The 20,282-nt window shown below is 40.9% G+C and overlaps 1 non-coding gene across 1 annotated transcript; it reads left to right on the top strand.

The window, feature by feature from the left end:
• The first annotated feature begins 15,361 nt into the window (after positions 1–15,361).
• Positions 15,362–15,468, top strand: LOC127090279 (small nucleolar RNA R71). The gene has a single exon (XR_007791804.1). It is a non-coding gene; the product is annotated as a small nucleolar RNA R71 (small nucleolar RNA).
• Positions 15,469–20,282: the final 4,814 nt, after the last annotated feature.

The following is a 20,282-nucleotide window of genomic DNA, read 5'->3' as shown; positions in this document are numbered from 1 at the left end:
TTTGAACCAAAACTCCAAATTTGGTGGTTCTTTTGGCATTGTTCTTCTCTTGTCATGAGGTTTCCAAATCAACCATCACATTGCATGAGATGTTATCACATGAACATTTGCATATCCAAGTCAATTTTGGAGGGAAAATTGGAAATTTAAAAATGGTGCATTGTATGGACTTTCTACCATTACCATTGAGTTTAAAAAAGGATTTTGAGTGAAAATGATGAGCTTGGTGTACTGTTCACGTGTGCATCTCATGCATGAGGTGAAAATACAAATTTGTGCATGCACCTTATTTCTTTCTAATCTTAATTAGTTTTGGTTTAAGTGTGGTTTCAGATTAATTAGCAAGGGATATAAAAGCTTAATCACAACTGTTTCAATCACAACACACATTTTCAGATCTAGATCTTGAAATTGATCAAAATTTTCTCTCAAAAAGATTTTCCAAATTCTTCACATAAACCTCATTTTCTCTTGGTGAATTCATGATCATGGAGTGGTTTTGAGTGAGATTGAACGGGCATCTTGTGGTTTTCTGCTCAATTTCGTGCATGCTCAAGCTTGAATGCATCAATGGAGTTTTCAAATTCAGTTGGATTCACACGTGTTTAAGCTTCCAATTCTTCATCAAACATCTCCACAAGACTTTTGGAATTGATCTGGACCATTACAAGCTTTGAATCGCGCAAAACAAGGAACTGTTCTTCATGAGGTGAGTTTTTCGAGCTTCATAATTTCACAATCCATGTATATATTCTTGTAGATCTTGCTTTGCTGATCGATTTGATATAAATTTCGTGCGATTTGGATAAAAATTGAGAGAGATATACTTGATTGAAGTTTCACATGTCAAACTTTATTTGCTTCGATTTGCATGAATCATGTTGAATTAGGATGAATTGATGCTTGATCTATTATCTCCTTTGCATGAGCTTCGTTTTGGTATAAAGTTTTTGAAATTCTGGACGTTTATGGAAATTCTGGAAAATTGCGCATGAATGTTCATCATCTTTATCTATGAAGAAGATGAAGATCTTCATCATTAGTGACGGATCTGCATGGTAGCGACGAAATCTGGATTTTCGCTAGGGTTCTTGTTGTAACGTGCGCTCAGAACTCATTTAATCCATGGTCCTCACTTCGATTCCTGCTTCAGGCATTTTTTGGAATTTATTTTTCACTTTTGCCATGCCATGTTCATATTTGAATTTCATTTTTTCTATCAACTTGTAAAATCCATATCAAATTGAAAAATGAATCAATTCATATCCAATTTTTTGAAAAATGTTCCTTGGGATGTCTAGTTTTTTATGATCGTGATTTCAAAAGTTGTGCATGGCTGGAATTTTATTTGCTCTAGGTTGATTGAACACATGTACATTTGTGACCTTGCCTTACTCTTTCTATCATGAAATGCTTGATTTTAATCCAATGGACTTGAAATTTTACATGCTGATTCTAGACACATTGATGGACCTCTGAGGCTTGATCTGGTATTTTTCTCATGTGCCAATTCTGTTTTATGCTTGTGTTTGCATGGTGTGACAATTTGTGTCACACCTTTGGTTGTCTAACTTGTGCAATTTTATTTCCATGTCAAATGACCTCTAATGCTTCTGATTTTTTGTATGAAGGATGTTTTGCATGTGTTGAATGTTCATGAATTTTTCCAGAATTATTTGAATCATTTCTGTTTTGATTGGGAATTATCATTCATGATGATCATTTGGATGCCTTGAATTGGTATTTGATTTCTCTTGCACATAAAATGAACTTGCATGATGATTATGGTTTGGTCCTTTTTAGGACTTGTTCTTGATTGGTTAAATATGATTCATGTTGAGTTTGAAGTTCTGTTTTGGCTTTTTGATCCCCTTTTGACCCTAGGCTTTGACCTAGTGGTTTGTTACTTACATTTGAGTTGTGAGTTTCAGGTTCAAGTGTGCATCTCCATGATTGATGTTGCTCCTTCATTTGAGCTTGATCATTTGTTGTTATTGGCTAACATTTGCTGTTTTGTAGGCTTTGAAAACCATTCACTTGTGCTTATGACTCATGTGTTGCCTATTGGGTTGTCTGTCTGATATTGACTGTTGTTGACTATTTTTTGAGTATTGTATTGATTGGTTTAGCTGTTTCCACAGGTACCTAAGTTGCTTTAAGTTCATTTGAACTTTGCTTTGCTTGCTTGTGGTTGGCATACCACTAAGTTATAATTCCTTAATCTTCATGTAGTCTGGAAGACCTACTGTTATTGGTAGGCACCTGTCTGAAGCCCTCCTTAAGAGGCAATGTTTGTGGATGTTTAATTTTGTGCCAAGCAGGTTAAGTCCTCTTAAGAGGCAATTGGCAGATAAAAGGGATGTGCAATCCATCCCCTGCTATTCAGTTGTGTCACTCACTTTGCTCACACCATATGTTGATGCATTGTGAGTAAGAACCCAAAATCTTGTCCATAGAGTCAGTCATTTGTGGAGAAGAGTTCCTTCATTCTAAACTCCCACACTTTCTATTTGATTCAAGCTCTCCCAAGCCAGGGATAAGAGCTGTGAGGTCTTACCCTCACTTCCCATTTCATCTGCTTCACCCTAACTCTCAATGTTAGGGTTAAGAGCTAAAAACACCCCATTCCAGTTGGCTTGTTTCTACAACCTAGCCTTGTATGAGCCAATTGTTTGCATATAGTGTGTGTGCTTGCTTTATTGTGCTTGTATTTGTTTGATTGTGCTGTTTAGGCTAGCTTGCTTCCTGTGCAAGTTAGGATAGAGACCTCAACATAGGGATCGCATGCATGACAACTTCTAGGCTCGAGTTGTAGTCTCCCTAGTAGATTGTTATCTTCCCTTGTCTCTGGTTAGGTTAGAAGTTCTTTCCCTGTTTAGGGGAACTACGTCGCCCTGATCCTCATACCAGATGAGGTACGTAGGCAGGAGATGAGCTGATCTCTCCGGGCGCCCTTTTTCTTTTTCAACCCTCTTGTGTGTGTTTGGATTCTGACGTAAGTCCATCGATTGGCAGTTGGTTTCCCGTGTCTTGTTTGCTTGTTGGAGTCTGACGTAAGTCCAGCGATTGGCAGTTGGTTTTCTGTTTGTGTTTGTTGGTTCGGAGTCTGATGTAAGTCTAGCGATTGGCATTCGGTTTCCATGTTTGCCTGTTTGTGTGGAGTCTGACGTAAGTCCAGCGATTGGCAGTCGGTTTCTTGTTTGTGTTGTTTGGCATGCGTTAGCCGAGCTACGAGTGCTCTGATTCTTCTCTGGTTAGGGAAGATACGTATGCATAGGATGCGACATCCTAGCGAGCACGTTTCCCCTGTCCCCGAACTACGTCGACTCTGATGTCTGTGTCTGACAGACTACGTAGGCCCAGGATGCGATATCCTGCCGAGTCCCGTTTCTTCCGTCTTTCATCTGTGTTTGTTTCCAGCGTGTGTGCAGTGTTTGAGCAGTCTTTAGTAACCTTCTTTCTATTCTTTCTGAGCGTGGATCCCGTCGAGTACGACGGATGCGTAGGGGTGCTAATACCTTCCCTTCGCATAACCGACTCCCGATCCCATCTTTCTCTGGTCGCGAGACCATGTCCTTTCCAGGTTTACTTCGAGCGTTTCCTTTCCCTCATTTGGGATAAATAACGCACGGTGGCGGCTCTGTTGTTTCTTTTTCCCGCCGGTTTTTCGCGTGATGCGACAGCTGGCGACTCTGCTAGGGATAATTTAGAAGTTGACCTCTTGCTGGTCCATCTTCCCTAAGCGAGTCAATCCTAGCGCTCTTTAGGATAGTGTTGGTTGCTTTTTCTGCTTTATTTATTGCATTTATGACTATGATGTGATTGTATATATTTGCATTTATGTTTGCATGCATCATACTTTCATCTGTGCTGGTTGTCTGTTTCTCTGTTGGGGTGGGAGTTACAAGAGGTAAAAGGCCCAATACCCAGGCTATGAGTGAACTTTAGGACACCTAGGAATATAGTGGTTCATGGGAAGCGCGTGGTATTGTGCCACTTAGCGGAACATGATATCACGATCAGTTCAGATCCTGATGGGGTATTATCGGTACATACATCTGGTGTGTACATGATGATATTCTTGAAAGGGTTGTTTATCCTACATTTCTCTTGACCTTACCCTGGCCTAGATTACACCCGTGAGTAGGGAGGGAATGAATCATTACAGGTACTGTTGGTGACTCCTGGTTCTTGTTGGTGACTCTTGGTTCTGAAGTATGGGTTCCAGATGACTTTGATCTGTGGTTTCAGATGCCAGAATTCATGCCGAAGCTCTGATCCTGTGCCTTGTGATGCACATCCAGCCATTCATAGTTGCATCATTTGCATCATAGCATGTTTATTTTCAAAAAAAAGTAACGCAAAAAAAAAATGAATGATGAAAATTGCAAAAAAGAACAGTTAACCCGCATACGCATATCCTTTTCCAGGATCATTCATGATAAAACAGCATCTGCATCATCCGCATCATACCCATATCATTCTTGCATTACAGGTGTTCTTGAAGAGACTTCTCATTCTGGTTCCTGTTCAGGCAGGATTGCTGATCATCATCCGCACCGCTACGCTACAAGACTGAATCAACAGAGAAGTATGGATCAAGTTCAGGCTGAGTTGGCAGAGATGAGGGCTAACGTGGCCCAATTCATGAGCATGATGCTATTCTGAGCTTTGAGGACGTAGGTCCCAATGTTGAGCAAGCTTGAAGACAGCAAGTCCCGGGCTGGCGTTGGCTTTTCTTCTAAGGTCTTCAACGAGAAGGGTTGTTCAAGAGTGGAGGTTTTATCCACATCAATCAGAGTGGGGAAACTGCTGAAGCAGAGGATTCTGACATTTGTCATCCCTGGTGGGATCTGCCACATTTGGGTCGCTGTGGATGTTCCTATAGTCATGCATAAGTCAGAGTAATAATCACTTTGTTTAAAAACCCTTCTCCCATGCCAAAAGGAGAAGTGATGACATTGTTGGCAACATTTGTGCAATGATATTTTCATTCAAATAAATTCATGTTAAAACATTTGTTTTTCCATTTGTTTTCCCTTTTCGCTTTTTGCATGAAATTGGTGATCACAAAAAACCCTAAAAACAAGAATAAAAGCAATCTTTTCATCTGCATATTGATTGCCTTGTTTAATTTCCAAAAAGCTTTTCATATCGAAATCATTATGCAGGTTGATTCTAAAACCCATTGAACATAATGATCCAACGCCATCTCCCAATTTTGGATTCCCTATATTCGAAGCAGAGGAAGATGATGTTGAAAGGAATTCCTGGCGAGATTTCCCGACTTCTTGAGCAAGAAAAGAAGATCACTCAGCTGCATCTTGAGAATCAGCAGAACAGCCAAACTGGGGCATTACAAATGTAATAAAAAAAATCATCAAAAAAAAAAAAGAGAAAGAGGAGGGTGCAAAATCAAAATCAAAATCAAAAGAAAGAAAAAAGAAAGAAAGAAACAAAATAATAATAGCACCCTCAAATCCCAAGTTGACTGATGCTGAATGGATTCAGAGTCGTTGCGACCAAGTGAATCTGATCGAAAAGAAGAGATTAACTGCCATGTGTCATGATCAGTTATATCAGCAGAGAATGAAAAAAGCATTCGATAAGAAGGTCAAGCCTCGTGTGTTCCGTGAAGGTGACCTTGTGCTCAAGAAAGTCTTGTCTTTCACGCCCGATTCCAGGGGCAAGTGGACTCCAAACTATGAAGGTCCATATGTTGTCAAGAGAGCCTTTTCAGGCGGTGCTTTGATGCTTACAACAATGGATGGAGATTTTGCCCGTCCTGTGAATCCAGATGCAGTCAAGAAATACTTCTCCTAAAACAAAAAAGCAAAATAGCTCGCTAAGTTGAACACCCGAAAGGGCGACTTAGGCAAAAAGGAGCGTCTCGGTGGATTGAAAACCCAAAAGGGCGATCCAGGCAAAAGTTAGAGACATTGAAAAAAAAGAATTTGCATCCCGCTAGATTGAGTACCTCACACTGGGGCAATCTAGGAAAAAATTAGGGATTTGGCGAGTAACTGCATCCTGACAAGACTGTGTTCTACATCTGTCATCCGCCAGAAAATTCTTGATTCGTCGTCGACTAAAGCTTCAAATACATCGAAATTCAGAATTGGTAGAGAAAAGGTCATTATGTTCAATGTAGCCCTCTCCAATATATATCACCGATTTCAAACTTGTACAGATCTATGGAGTCTTGCCATTTGCAGACTACCATTCCATCAAATCAATTTGAGCTTTTATCCAATTTTTTGCACTCTTATTTGTTTCAACTCAACAAATGTTTTGCATGTCTTAATTGATAAAATATCATTGTTTTCAAAATAAACAAATTTTTCACAAAATTGTTCTTAAACAAAGTGAACATTCACGATGATGGAAGGATACTTAGGAGATTTGCAGTGCTCTCCCAAGGGAGGTATGATTCCCAACAGGGTAAGACTTTTGTTCATATCTCTGACATAACTGTATCTTTTTCCTGTAGAACCTTTCATGGTTTCTCCTCAGCAAGGGTGCTCAGTGCAGTGTTGTTTGAAGTTGTTCATCTTCATTTCCCCGGCAGTGCAACATTCTTCCTCCTAGCCTCTACTAGCCCCATGGTGGTTTTCGTCCCCAGTGGAGTGTTGTTCTAGCCCTATGGTGGTTTTCATCCCCAGTAGAGTGCCGTTTGCACATTTTGTGGGCCAGTCCCAAGCAGAGTGCTTGTTGAAGACTTCAGCTTTCTTCTCTCCAGCAGAGCAGTCCTCTTCTCTCCCCAGCATGGGTGCTTTTCTTCGAAGATTCGGTATTTGGTGGATTGACATCCCAGTACTCCATCATTTCCTCGGATAGATTCCCCAGCGGAGTTGTATGCATGATGACCTTTATTAATGCCTATCTATCCCCACCAGAAATCTGGTTGCTTCTTGTTATCTTTGACCCCCAACATGAGTTGCTGTTGTGGCAGTGTCTGCCTGTGCTATGAACTCTTTTCTCCGGTTGTGATTGATGATCCATCCGGAAGCCTATTGTGGCCTTCCTCCCCTGCAGAATGGTGTTGTAGCCTGATATCCCAGTCTCCAGCAGGTTTTCTTTGCTCTCTGGTGATTTTGGCCTTCCCTCTGGAAGAGTAGTACCGGGTAGTTGATTCCGGGACCTGTGTGTTAGACATGTCTATTTGTCAGCATTCATCATGCATAATGCATATACGTATAATCATAACATTCTCATGTTGCATCTTTTGCCATGTATCTGCGGATTGTTGTCTCCTGTTAATTGGTGATACAAATCTCCCTAGTAGATCCCCCCAAGCAGATGTGGGTGTGTCTGATCTCTCCATATAGAGTCAGCCCCTTAGGCAGAAAGTGTCTACCATTTCCTTCTGCACTCCCCACTGAGTTATATCCTCGTGGATGACAGTTGTTTCTGTTCCCTCCCTACACATAATGGGATAAGTTTTCCCTATTGAGTTCTTTCCTCATTAGGATGAGTCTTGATTCAGTTTGCCTTTTTGGATCGATCCTAAATTGGCTTCCTATTGGCCGTCTCTTGTGCCTCCCTGTGGTATAAATGAATAGTTGCTCACTAACCGACACTCATTCATCTTATCCTCAGCGGAATTTGTTGGCTTCTTTCTACTAACCGGTAGTTGTAAGTCCTATCTTTACGGTTTTCTACCTACTACCCGGTAGTTGTAAATCCTATTTTCCCCCATTCTGTTCCTCAGCAGATTGTTGTGGTCTTCTACCTACGAACCGGTAGATGTGAACCCTCTTTTCTCCCCTTTGTGGAGTCAACCCTTGTGCTCATCCTAGTCGATGACGGTTACTTTTCCGTGGTTTTCTACCTACGAACCGGTAGATGTAATCCCCTCTTTGCGGTTATCATTATCCAGTTTTCGGTATTGATAGTCCTTTTCCCTTTTGGATATTTGCTTTGATTAAGCAATCTTATCCCCAGCGGGTCTTCCCCTTCCTTTTGGATAATTTCTCCGAGTAAGCCATTTTATCCTTAGTGGGTCCTCTTTCATTCGTCGTTTGCCGGTAATGTTTGTGGTTTCCCCTTTTGATTGGTCATCTTTACATACTCAGTCTGGTATCCCGATGCCTTTCTTTTCGGTTGATTTATCCTTTGACAACCTACAACCCGGTTATGGATAATCTTCCATGCGAGAGTATTATCTACGTTTTGACGGCTATAGATAATACATCTCATGCACTCTTCGGTCGAAGCCCTTCGTGTTTCCCCAGTCGAGTAAGATTCGTTGTCCCTTTGCGGAATCAAATATTCATTCTACCCCAGTTGTTTGGATAATTGCCTTGTTCGCGCAATTTATCCCCAGTGAGTCATCTCTCGTTTACCCTGTTGTTGTTGGTAACGATTGTTTCTCTTTTCGGTTGATTTATCCTTTAACAACCTACAACCCGGTTATGGATAATCTTCCATGCGAGTATATTATCTACGTTTTGACGGCTATAGATAATATATCTCATGCGCTCTTTGGTCGAAGTTTTGTCCTTCCCAGTTGAGTAAGATTCGTATTCCTTGTGGAATCGAATGTCCATCCTTTAACAATTTTGCCTTCGCTCTCTTCAGGATGATGAGTGTTTTGGAACACACACCAATTCACGATTTCGGTCGATTTATCCTTTGTCAACCTACAACCCGGTTATGGGTAATCTTCCATGCGAGTATATTATCTACGTTTTGACGGCTATAAATAATATATCTCATGCACTCTTTGGTTGAACCCTTTGTTTGTTTCCCCAATTGAGTAAGATTCGTATTCCTGGTGGAATCGAATGTCCATCCTTTAACAAGTTTGCTTTCGCTCTCTTCAGGATGATGAGTGTTTTTGAACACAAACCAGTTCACGCCTTGGTCGGTCACCTGTTATATGCCTACAACCCGGTATCCCTGGTGTTCCTTCCTTTCTGCTCCCTATTATGACCTTGGTCCCCTGTGGAGTCATATTTTCCTGAGTCGAAGTATACCTTTTCCAGGTTCTCCTCAGATGTTTTTGGTTGATTGATATATCTCACCCGTACACCGGTCTTGGATATTCATTCTTCCCGAGCTTGTTACCTACTAACCGGTAACACCTCACCCCTTTCTTTCTCCCATTCATCCGTTGATGTCTGGTCACCTCTCCGTTGGTGTCGGTAAACATCGAGCTTCTCCCGTTCGTACGTTGACGTATGGTCGAGTCTTCCCATTCATCCGTTGATGTCTGGTCACCTCTCCGTTGGTGTCGGTAAACGTCGAGTTTTTCCCATTCGTCCGTTGACGTATGGTTGTATCTTCTTCCATTCATCCGTTGATATCTGGTCACCTCTCCGTTGGTGTCGGTAAACGTCGAGCTTCTCCCATTCATCCGTTGATGTCTGGTCACCTCTCCGTTGGTGTCGGTAAACGTCGAGTTTTTCCCATTCGTCCATTGACGTATGGTTGTATCTTCTTCCATTCATCCATTGATGTCTGGTCACCTCTCCGTTGGTGTCGGTAAACGTCGAGCTTCTCCCGTTCGTCCGTTGACGTTTGGTCGAGTCTTCCCATTCATCCGTTGATGTCTGGTCACCTCTCCGTTGGTGTCGATAAACGTCGAGCTTCTCCCGTTCGTCCGTTGACGTCTAGTCGACTCTTCCCATTCATCCGTTGATGTCTGGTCACCTCTCCGTTGGTATCGATAAACGTCGAGTTTTTCCCATTCGTCCGTTGACGTCTGGTTGTATCTCTTTCCATTCATCCGTTGATGTCTGGTCACCTCTCCGTTGGTATTGGTAAACGTCGAGTTTTTCCCATTCGTCCGTTGACGTCTGGTTGTATCTCTTCCCATTCATCCGTTGATGTCTGGTCACCTCTCCATTGGTATCGATAAACGTCGAGTTTTTCCCATTCGTATGTTGACGTCTGGTCGAGTCTTCCCAGTTCATCCGTTGATGTCTGGTCACCTCTCCATTGGTGTCGATAAATGTCGAGCTTCTCCCGTTCGTCCGTTGACGTCTGGTCGAGTCTTCCCAGTTCATCCGTTGATGTTTGGTCACCTCTCCGTTGGTGTCGGTAAACGTCGAGTTTTTCCTAGTCGTTCGTTGGCGTCTAGTTGTGATTTCTCATCCCATTCATCATCTTTCGATGTCTGGACGTGGTTCCTTTTTCTAATAAGAATCAAAATCCCCAGTGGAGTCGTTGGTAAACGTCTTGTCTGGTCCGGTGATAAACATCAGATCCCAGTGGAAGCTGCCATTGGTGAACATTCTTTTCTTTGCTCATCTCCCCGCAGAGTGCAAATTTCTACGGTTCTTTGGTATTCAATCCCTGTTTACCTTGAAGGTCTGACAGTCGTTGCTCTCATCCGTTCAGGTTCCCAGTTGATTGAATAGGGGCAGCTGTAGCACCTCAAATTTGCACCCTCCATTTGTACATTCATTTCATTTTTAGGTCATTAACATTGCATATCACATTGCATTTCATCAGTCAAAACTGATAAGGAGAATCCATCTGTGCAAGAGAGCAAGGGTTTTTCCCATGAGATAAAGGCCCTATGGTTGTTCTAGAAAGCTTATATGAATCAAGGATCATTTTGATGCAATTTGGCCAAGTGTTGAAAGCTCAAAGTCCACAGTGCAGTTTCAAGTCAACTGCAAGTCAACTGAGGGCTAGGAGATGGAGAAATGGTTTGAGATACTTCATTCATGTCCCAAAGAAGGTTAATCAACATGTCAAACATCTACCTTGAAGATTTTGAAGCCAGATCAAAAGTTTCCAAAAATGGAAAGTGGCCTGTAATTTCAAGTTTCCAAAAATGGCAAGTTTTTGGACCAACTTCAACTCAACTTTCCAACATCAAAGAAGCTTCAAATGAATTTTTGTCCAACATGAAAGTTGAATATCTTTCTCTCCCATTTCCAAAAAGTGCAAGATCATGAATTTATGATGAATGGTTAAGGAGTTATGATCAAATCATTGCAAAGTGTGCTTGAAACTTCAAATGACCATATCTTTTGAACCAAAACTCCAAATTTGGTGGTTCTTTTGGCATTGTTCTTCTCTTGTCATGAGGTTTCCAAATCAACCATCACATTGCATGAGATGTTATCACATGAACATTTGCATATCCAAGTCAATTTTGGAGGGAAAATTGGAAATTTAAAAATGGTGCATTGTATGGACTTTCTACCATTACCATTGAGTTTAAAAAAGGATTTTGAGTGAAAATGATGAGCTTGGTGTACTGTTCACGTGTGCATCTCATGCATGAGGTGAAAATACAAATTTGTGCATGCACCTTATTTCTTTCTAATCTTAATTAGTTTTGGTTTAAGTGTGGTTTCAGATTAATTAGCAAGGGATATAAAAGCTTAATCACAACTGTTTCAATCACAACACACATTTTCAGATCTAGATCTTGAAATTGATCAAAATTTTCTCTCAAAAAGATTTTCCAAATTCTTCACATAAACCTCATTTTCTCTTGGTGAATTCATGATCATGGAGTGGTTTTGAGTGAGATTGAACGTGCATCTTGTGGTTTTCTGCTCAATTTCGTGCATGCTCAAGCTTGAATGCATCAATGGAGTTTTCAAATTCAGTTGGATTCACACGTGTTTAAGCTTCCAATTCTTCATCAAACATCTCCACAAGACTTTTGGAATTGATCTGGACCATTACAAGCTTTGAATCGCGCAAAACAAGGAACTGTTCTTCAAGAGGTGAGTTTTTCGAGCTTCATAATTTCACAATCCATGTAGATATTCTTGTAGATCTTGCTTTGCTGATCGTTTTGATATAAATTTCGTGCGATTTGGATAAAAATTGAGAGAGATATGCTTGATTGAAGTTTCACATGTCAAACTTTATTTGCTTCGATTTGCATGAATCATGTTGAATTAGGATGAATTGATGCTTGATCTATTATCTCCTTTGCATGAGCTTTGTTTTGGTATAAAGTTTTTGAAATTCTGGACGTTTATGGAAATTCTGGAAAATTGCGCATGAATGTTCATCATCTTTATCTATGAAGAAGATGAAGATCTTCATCATTAGTGACGGATCTGCATGGTAGCGACGGAATCTGGATTTTCGCTAGGGTTCTTGCTGTAACGCGCGCTCATAACTCATTTAATCCATGGTCCTCACTTCGATTCCTGCTTCAGGCGTTTTTTGGAATTTATTTTTCACTTTTGCCATGCCATGTTCATATTTGAATTTCATTTTTTCTATCAACTTGTAAAATCCATATCAAATTGTAAAATGCATCAATTCATATCCAATTTTTTGAAAAATATTCCTTGGGATGTCTAGTTTTTTATGATCATGATTTCAAAAGTTGTGCATGGCTGGAATTTTATTTGCTCTAGGTTGATTGAACACATATACATTTGTGACCTTGCCTTGCTCTTTCTATCATGAAATGCTTGATTTTAATCCAATGGACTTGAAATTTTACATGATGATTCTAGACACATTGATGGACCTTTGAGGCTTGCTCTGGTATTTTTCTCATGTGCCAATTCTGTTTTATGCTTGTGTTTGCATGGTGTGACAATTTGTGTCACACCTTTGGTTGTCTAACTTGTGCAATTTGATTTCCATGCCAAATGACCTCTAATGCTTCTGATTTTTTGTATGAAGGATGTTTTGCATGTGTTGAATGTTCATGAATTTTTCCAGAATTATTTGAATCATTTCTGTTTTGATTGGGAATTATCATTCATGATGATCATTTGGATGCCTTGAATTGGTCTTTGATTTCTCTTGCACATAAAATGAACTTGCATGATGATTATGGTTTGGTCCTTTTTAGGACTTGTTCTTGATTGGTTAAATATGATTCATGTTGAGTTTGAAGTTCTGTTTTGGCTTTTTGATCCCCTTTTGACCCTAGGCTTTGACCTAGTGGTTTGTTACTTACATTTGAGTTGTGAGTTTCAGGTTCAAGTGTGCATCTCCATGATTGATGTTGCTCCTTCATTTGAGCTTGATCATTTGTTGTTATTGGCTAACATTTGCTGTTTTGTAGGCTTTGAAAACCATTCACTTGTGCTTATGACTCATGTGTTGCCTATTGGGTTGTCTGTCTGATATTGACTGTTGTTGACTATTTTTTGAGTATTGTATTGATTGGTTTAGCTGTTTCCACAGGTACCTAAGTTGCTTTAAGTTCATTTGAACTTTGCTTTGCTTGCTTGTGGTTGGCATACCACTGAGGTATAATTCCTTAATCTTCATGTAGTCTGGAAGACCTATTGTTATTGGTAGGCACCTGTCTGAAGCCCTCCTTAAGAGGCAATGTTTGTGGATGTTTAATTTTGTGCCAAGCAGGTTAAGTCCTCTTAAGAGGCAATTGGCAGATAAAAGGGATGTGCAATCCATCCCCTGCTATTCAGTTGTGTCACTCACTTTGCTCACACCATGTGTTGATGCATTGTGAGTAAGAACCCAAAATCTTGTCCATAGTGTCAGTCATTTGTGGAGAAGAGTTCCTTCATTCTGAACTCCCACACTTTCAATTTGATTCAAGCTCTCCCAGGCCAGGGATAAGAGCTGTGAGGTCTTACCCTCACTTCCCATTTCATCTACTTCACCCTAACTCTCAATGTTAGGGTTAAGAGCTAAAAACACCCCATTCTAGTTGGCTTGTTTCTACAACCTAGCCTTGTATGAGCCAATTGTTTGCATATAGTGTGTGTGCTTGCTTTATTGTGCTTGTATTTGTTTGATTGTGCTGTTTAGGCTAGCTTGCTTCCTGTGCAAGTTAGGATAGAGACCTCAACATAGGGATCGCATGCATGACAACTTCTAGGCTCGAGTCGTAGTCTCCCTAGTAGATTGTTATCTTCCCTTGTCTCTGGTTAGGTTAGAAGTTCTTTCCCTGTTTAGGGGAACTACGTCGCCCTGATCCTCATACCAGATGAGGTACGTAGGCAGGAGATGAGCTGATCTCTCTGGGCGCCCTTTTTCAACCCTCTTGTGTGTGTTTGGAGTCTGACGTAAGTCCATCGATTGGCAATTGGTTTCCCGTGTCTTGTTTGCTTGTTGGAGTCTGACGTAAATCCAGCGATTGGCAGTTGGTTTCCTATGTGTGTTTGTTGGTTCAGAGTCTGATGTAAGTCCAGCGATTGGCATTCGGTTTCCATGTTTGCCTGTTTGTGTGGAGTCTGACGTAAGTCCAGCGATTGGCAGTCGGTTTCTTGTTTGTGTTGTTTGGCGTGCGTTAGCCGAGCTACGAGTGCTCTGATTCTTCTTTGGTTAGGGAAGATACGTATGCATAGGATGCGACATCCTAGCGAGCACGTTTCCCCTGTCCCCGAACTACGTCGACTCTGATGTCTGTGTCTGACAGACTACGTAGGCCCAGGATGCGATATCCTGCCGAGTTCCGTTTCTTCCGTCTTTCATCTGTGTTTGTTTCCAGCGTGTGTGCAGTGTTTGAGCAGTCTTTAGCAACCTTCTTTCTATTCTTTCTGAGTGTGGATCCCGTCGAGTACAACGGATGCGTAGGGGTGCTAATACCTTCCCTTCGCATAACCGACTCCCGATCCCATCTTTCTCTGGTCGCGAGACCATGTCCTTTCCAGGTTTACTTCGAGCGTTTCCTTTCCCTCCTTTGGGATAAATAACGCACGGTGGCGGCTCTGTTGTTTCTTTTTCCCGCCGGTTTTTCGCGTGATGCGACACCAGGGCATCTACTTTACTTGCTAGTTATTTAATTTGTTTGTTAGTGTGTACATTCTAGTTTAAGAAATCTTTATTGGTTTGCTATTGAGAAGCTATGAAGTTCTCCATCATGATTTCTAAATTGGATTTTCTAGGAACGTTATTGTTAGGTGTAGATGGGGTCGGCTTTTGATATCCAAGAGGTATAGTTGGGGCTTGACTGGGAGCTTGTCCTGGTGCGTATAAAGCGTTGTTACTCTTATCTGAAAAATTAGGATGGTTCTTCCAGTTTGAGTTATAGGTATGCGAGTAAGGATTTCCTTGAGCATAGTTCACTTGCTCTGCTTGGATTCCTGTTAGGAGTTGACAATCTGTAGGAGTGTGACCTTGAATTCCACAGACTTCGCAATTTTGAGTTACGGCAACCACGGCGGCTGGAGGTGATACATTTAAACTTTCAATTTTCTAGGCAAGAGCCTCCACTTTTGCATTAACATGATCAAGGCTACTTATCTCGTACATGCCAGTTTTCGTTTGAGGTTTTTCTACCATTGTTCGGTCGCTTCCACACTAATAATGGTTTTGGGCCATGCTTTCGATAAGTTGATAAGCGTCAGCATAAGGTTTATCCATAAGCGCACCACCTGCGGCGGCGTCTATTGTTAATCTTGTGTTGTACAAGAGACCATTATAGAAGGTATGAATTACTAACCAGTCCTCTAAACCATGATGTGGGCAAAGTCTCATCATGTCTTTGTATCTTTCCCATGCTTCGAAGAGAGACTCGTTATCTTTCTGCTTAAATCCATTTATCTGGGCTCTTAACATAGTTGTTTTGCTTGGAGGAAAATCTCGGGCAAGAAAGACTTTCTTCAACTCATTCCATGTGGTGACTGAGTTGGAGGGAAGAGACTAAAGTCATCTTCTAGCTTTATCTCTTAACGAGAAAGGAAAGAGAAGAAGTCGAATTGCCTCTGAGGTGACACCATTAGTGTCGCATTACGCGAAAAACCGGCGGGAAAAGACACAGAGCCGCCACCGTGCGTTATTTATCCCAAAGGCGGGAAAGGAAACGCTCGAAGTAAACCTGGAAAGGAAATGGTCTTACGACCAGAGATTGATAGGATCGGGAGTCGGTTATGCGAAGGGAAGGTATTAGCACCCCTACGCATCCGTCGTACTCGACGGGATCCACGCTCAGAAGAATAGAATAAGGTTGCTAAATAACTGCTCAAAAACTGCACAAAACTGGAATAGAATAAAGATGAAAGAAGACGGAGAAAGCGGACTCGGCAAGATGTCGCATCTTGGGCCTACGTAGTTTGTCAGACACAAACATCAGAGTCGACGTAGTTCGGGGATAACGGGAAACGTGCTCGCTAGGACCTCACATCCTATGCATACGTATCTTCTCTAACCAGAGGAAGAATCAGAGCACTCATAGCTCGGCTAACGCGCCGAAACAAAAAATGCTGAAAGAAGACGCTGAGACGTCAGAGCAAACACACAAGCACAAACTGGAAACGGAATGCCAATCGATGGGCTTACATCCAACTCCACAAAAGAAACAGGAAACCAAAGGCCAATCGCTGGACTTACATCAGACTCCGAACAAAGAAACGCAAACAGGAAACCGAATTCCAATCGCTGGACTTACATCAGACTCCAAATAAACAAACACCAACAGGAAACCGAATGCCAATCGCTGGACTTACATCAGACTCCAAGCACACACACAAGGAAAAGAAAGGTCTCGAATGCAACTAGGGCAAGAGAAAGGGAAGGTCTCAATCGCAACGGGGGCGAGAGAAAAGGATCAAAGTTAGTTGTTAGTCAAACTCGACAAGACATTGCATCTCGTGCCTACGTATCTCATCTGGACATGAGAATCAGAGTTGCCGTAGTTCGGCTAAACTATTTCTATTTGTTTTGTATTTTTTAGGTGAACAACGTCACTACACAATCTACCGGATGCTCGACCTTGGGAGACTTACTCACCTGTAGTAGAAGGAGTTAACGTGTCCTTAAGAGGGGATCAAGTTGGTTTGTGTTTTAGGAAAGCTCACGCAAGAAAGGAAGTCCTAGACGAAGGAACCGTGCTACCTTAATTGACATGCAAACGAGAGACTATGCGAAGTCTAGCAATCCTATGGGGATACAATCACACCACACAAACACATACAGCATGAAGTAAAAACACCAACAAGGGGGCTCAAACATCAAGGGTGAGGCTTTAGTCAAGGGGTCATGTCAACCTCGACAAACAAGCCGACTGGAAGGGTATCTGAGGACTCTTAACCACTGACATTGACCGTCAGGGTGAGCAGATGAAATGGGAGATGAGGGTAAGACCTCATAGCTCTTAACCCGGGCCTGGGCGAGCTTCAAATCAATGAAGGTGTGGGAGTCCAGAATGAGGAACTCTATTCCACAATGACTGACTCTATATACAAGATTTTGGGTGTTTATTCAAAATGCATTAGCACGTAGTGCGAGCAAGATGAAAGACTCAACTGAATAGCAGGGGATGGATTGCACATCCCTTCTATTTGCCAATGCCTCTTCACTTAGGAGGTCTTTGAAGTACATGGCAGAAACATAAACAACCACAAACATTGCCTCTTAAGGAGGGCTTCAGGAAATTGGCCTCCTACAGGAAATTGTAGCATGGCACTCAACTGGTTCTGGGATAGTGAGTACTCGGTGTTGAACATGCGGAAAGTTGCGGTACCGGTTAAGTACTCGTCTTCACCGGTTGGAGTGGTGTATGAATAAGAAATTAAAAATTCTAAGGTGAGTGATAGGTAGGTAGGGTGATTTTGTGTGCAAAGAAAGGTTAAATCAGAAAGCCTAAGTAGCCATTGCACACCTTGAAATAATCCTAATTCTTGTAAACAATTTAAATCAGGATACCTAGTAGATACGACACCTCGTTGTTGGAACCGATCGAACTGCTCCCGTTGATAATTATCATCTTTAGATCGGAAGATAATATTTCCGAATTGTTGGTTCTCCGCCATATTGATAGGTAGGTTGAAAGAAGGAAAGGGAATGAAAATGTATTTGTATAGAATGGTTTGTTGGAATGATGTGGTGTAGGAAGAAAGGTATTGTAGGTATTTATAGGAAAAGTTTGGGAGTTGGGAAGATGAGTGGGTGAGAGAAAAATAAATGTGGATGAATGTGAGTGGGATGGAGTAAAGGTGAGTTGAATGGAAAAATGAAAAGATGGGGAGCAACGGTCATGTCCCCAACGGTCACCAACGTTCACCTATTCTGAAGTTGTCACGCTCGTGACAGAAGGTGTTACGGGCGTCATGTGCATTTGCGTGACGACCGTGATGGCTTGTGTGACGCTCGTCACACCAGTTAGCTTGCAACGGTCACTGGCGCTCGTGACTGCTGACGTGGGTGTTTCATAAATTTTTTTTAAATTTTATTATTGTTTTTTTTTTAGTTTATGTTTATTTTAATTGCTATTGTAATATTTTTTGAATTGCCATGCATGCTATTCTACTACACACCATATATATATATATATATATATATATATATATATATATATATATATATATATATATATATATATATATATATATATTTCTCTAATAGGCAGTGTAAGTAGTAGCATAATATATATCATCATTGGAAATTTTAGATGATGCATAAATCAAAATAACATTTAATTTAACCAATGGTGCCAATAGCTCCTAAAAATAAACATAATGTAATATATGAAAATAAAATAAAGCATGCGGGAAATAAATCCTAAAATTAAAAATAATGTCAAACAAAACTATAAATCCTAAGACTAAAACTAGCTAACTCCTAGCCATTTGTAGGATCTTTCGTTGGAGGGGCAAAAGAATTGACACGGCGGTTCAACTCGAGAAAATGATTTGTCATAGTGCTCATGTATTGCAGAATTTCATGTCCCATCATATTTAACTCTTCTCTCATGGCAGCTTGTTCTGACATCAAAGCTTGAATAGTGGTATTATAATCAGTTCCGGGCATATGATGTATAAGATCAGGTATTGCTGATTCTGCGGACGGGATAGGATGAGGTGGAGAGGCAGCATCATGGTAACCAGTTGGTGTCTGTGGATCAGACTCAGCATAAGGAATTTGGTTGCCAAGAATCTCATAATCTTGGATGGTTTCCACAGATCTAATTGGAGAAGATATTCCATCCAGGTTGTAAAGCCAATTGTTTCGGTCATGGACACTAGTCATCGGACTAGGCATTGTGAATAGGTAAACAACTTGGTTATTAATTACTAATTCAAACTCTTCAGGTCCTAGATTTCTGATAAACAAAGTGTTGAAAAGGAAATGTATGTTCATAGACTCAATGCCACAAAAAGGGTTCAAAGCAAGCATGGGTTGGCGCAATCCAATAGCATTAGCAATCATAGTTATCAATCCTCCTATTTGAATCGGTGCACGGTCATCTTGAATAAGGAGGTCAAAACTCGCCAGCATATAAGTGGCACCATTCACTGGACGGTTCTGGGAAGCATAGAATATTATGAAGAGTTCATCACGTGATACTGTGGTAATGTTTGATCTCTTTCCAAAAAGAGTGTGTGCTAGGATCTTGTGGAAATAGCGGAAAGTCGGGTTATGTATGTTTCCAGAGAGAAACTCATGTTCCTCAGGGTCGTCATTTCCCGTTAAACTTCCCCAAAAATGCTCAAGCTCTCTATATTCAAAAAGGTCTTCTTGGCTCATGGTGAATGTATCAAAAGAAGTGGGGAACCCTAAAAGGTTAGTAAACTCTTGAATGTTAAACTGATATTCCATATTGATTATCCTGAATTGAATGAAACCTCGGTTTATTCCTTTTCCATGGTTTGGTAAATAGATCAGGTAGCTAAGGAATTCTAGAGTTAGCCTTCGATAAGTAACAAATTGTCTGCGAATAGGAGTGGTTTCCCACCCTATTTGATTCAGCAGGTGCATGACACTATCTCTTAGCCCAAGTACGATCATTGCATCTTCATCAGCATAGAAGGTTGGGTGCATCTCTCTCTCTCAGAAAGTTCTTCAAATTTTTGTCTCTGAGCTCTCCCTCTGAATTTGATACCCATGCGGTCAATATGTGCCATCAGGTTAGAGTTAACTAAAGAAAAGAAAAACATGAGTTTTAGTCAGGATTTGGCCAAATGCCGAAAGAAGAAAAGAAGAAAAATTTAATTAAAATAAAGAATACGGAGAATGAAAACTAAATAAAATCAAAAAAAGGATTAATCAAAGAAGAAATAAAAATAAAAATTTGTGGGTTGTCTCCCACGAAGCGCTTTGTTTAATGTCGCAAGCTCGACATAAAACAATTAAATGCTAATCTATAAATTCTGAAGACATTACGTCTAAGTGCAGGACTTGCGAGTCTTCATTGTTCTCAGCATAATGATAATGTTTTAGACGCTGCCCGTTTACGATAAATGGTTCAATAGATTTTCCTTTAATTTCTACAGCTCCACTGGGAAAGACATTGGTGATTTGGAAAGGGCCTGACCATCTAGATCGTAGCTTTCCTGGGAATAACTTAAGTCTAGAGTTAAACAATAGGACTACATCACATTGTTTGAAAGTTTTTCTTGATATACGTTTATCATACCATTTTTTCGTTCTTTCCT

This window comes from Lathyrus oleraceus, chromosome 5 (assembly GCF_024323335.1).
Source record: "Lathyrus oleraceus cultivar Zhongwan6 chromosome 5, CAAS_Psat_ZW6_1.0, whole genome shotgun sequence".
Taxonomy (NCBI): domain Eukaryota; kingdom Viridiplantae; phylum Streptophyta; class Magnoliopsida; order Fabales; family Fabaceae; genus Lathyrus; species Lathyrus oleraceus.
The sequence above is the reverse complement of the archived record's forward strand: the minus strand, read 5'-3'. Positions and strand labels throughout refer to the sequence as shown.